The sequence below is a fragment of the Scomber scombrus genome, chromosome 9, assembly GCF_963691925.1.
Source record: "Scomber scombrus chromosome 9, fScoSco1.1, whole genome shotgun sequence".
Classification (NCBI taxonomy): domain Eukaryota; kingdom Metazoa; phylum Chordata; class Actinopteri; order Scombriformes; family Scombridae; genus Scomber; species Scomber scombrus.
The window spans coordinates 6,622,422-6,624,769 of NC_084978.1; positions in this window are offsets into that span (position 1 = coordinate 6,622,422).

Consider the following 2,348-nt stretch of genomic DNA (forward strand, 5'->3'; position numbering starts at 1 on the left):
TTAAGAGTGTTTGTAATGTTTGGAAAATGTATGCAGTATGGAAAAGTTTGTACATTTTCCTGCAGTTTCTCGCCTTTTTACCTTCTGTTACAGGAAATCTTATCTTTTATTACCAATCAAACATTTCCATCCATTGTTTTATTTCATTTTTATTGTGTTGCTATTTAAAGTTTCTATTACTTTTTCCTTTTTAAAAACATATGCGCCCCCACTGCCACATTATAGCCTAAATAAAAAGCTGTACAAACAAATGTTTGCAGCGACATGTTTAACTGCATTTCTGTTTTTGGCAAGTTCAATTGGTAAGTATGATGTACTCTTTTCCTCATCTTTATTAGTACCTTTTTAGAGCCTTTGCACAGATAATTGATATAAACATATAGGCCACTTTAAAGTTGAAGTGGATTTTCATGCATTTCATAATGTAGTAAAAACAGAGAAAACACAGTGCAAAGTTAAAAGAGTGCCCAGTAAACTCATTTTTTTCAAAACTGACAAACTGAAATAAATCATAAAAATTTTTTAGAAGGTGTTTCTCCTCTCTCCCTCCCTATTTGAAACAACAGGTGATATAACCACTGATTTAAAACCCCTGACTGTTGCACCACCAATTAGTTCGGTGTACATTTACATGTGACTCGTAGATCATACTAACTCAAGTGGGAGCTGTTTGGCCTGGAGCAGCATGAATGAATTATAACAGTTTCCAGTTCTTACTTGGAGGGCCCCCATGTTTTGGGGATGAATCAGGTTCCTACAGCGCCAAACTGTACATCTTAACAAATCACTTGTACTCCTCCTTAAAATCATATATATCTGAAAACCAGAACTGGGTGAGATGACACTTGCCCATAGATTTTGTTGAAGCAAGTGGAAAAACAAAAGCAGAGTGATCTTTCTTATCTTATCTTACCAATAACAAAATATTTACAATTGATTATGAAAAATAACCATTTGACACTCAAAATGTTTTTAACTTTTATGGCTAAAATGGTTGTATTTTTATGAATGCAACCACTTTGGTCCAAAATGAAGGAAACGATTGAGCTTATTAGCAGTGTTGCACCATAAACTTTCATTTAACTTCCTCATGAAGTAAAAACTATTCCACACAAGAGCAATGGTTTTCAGACAGTTATGGGACAGGAGCTGATGGTACAAATACTGTGTCAACAAAATTGTTAACAAAATGAAGTTGGTGAAGTTAACAACAATAGACAGAAAACATAGAAAAGCACCAGGAGCTATATTGTAGTGCTTTCAGGATGAGCAAACGTTGCTTTGTGGTGTGACAGCTGCTCAACAAGTGGCTCTGATTGGTTGGAGTACTTATGCACAACCTCGCTTTGAGCTAAATGCTATACAATTTCATTGTATTGATCCATAGTTGTTGAGACATGTCACTTAAAACCAAAAATATCAACCTCATGGTGGTGCTAAAGGAAAAGTCTGTAGTAGTCATGCTCTTGGGACCATTAACATCTGTAAAAAATAATATGGCTATTCATTTAATAGTAACTGAGACATTTCAGTCTAGACAGCAGCCTGTCCTCAAAAGAAAAATGACAGTATAGGTAAAAACAAAATGACGGTGGTGTAAATTTAAGGAAGCAAGTTTAACCCACACCATGTTTCAAATAACCCAGCAAAGTGTTTTTTGCGCCTAAAACTAACCAGCATTGTAATAATTGTAATAAAACATAATTATTCTTTACGATTACTGCCAATAGACGCAGCATATTAATAAAACCCTCCTAGGGGGTCGTTCTGGAGTGCAGGTACAATCAAGTCATTAAAAAGATGTGTTGTGGATAAAGTAATGGACTGACCGACATTGTTATCCATAGATCCATGCAGCTAGTGCAGCAAAAAATAACACAAACATGGTACCAAAAGTGTCCTGTATCTGACCTCGAAAAAGCCAGGTGCATACTGTCCGACTGTGTGTGTGTTTGTCTTTGTCTTTGTGTGTGAGGGCTTTCAGCATGTTAAGGAGAAATACGATCCTCCTAAAAAGCATTAAAGTATGCTTTCAGAATTGTACATTCATGGTAATATGAGTTAAAGTTCCATCAAGTGCCTCATTTTGAAGAAAAGAAACTATGTAAGAAAAATGCTGCAGGTGATTTGACTCTTACAAGTAAAGACCCCAAAATAACTAACAAAATGAATGCACTTTACAAAGCTGCACTTAATGTCTGCAAATCGATTTGTAATAGTGGGTATTCTTTTAAATAGCCGAAATCTCCTTTTAGAATCAGTAAATCCATGAGTCAAAAATGTAGACTTCTTGTGAGGGACATGGCACTGTGACTCCTACCTTACTTTAAGCCCTTTTATCTTCAGAC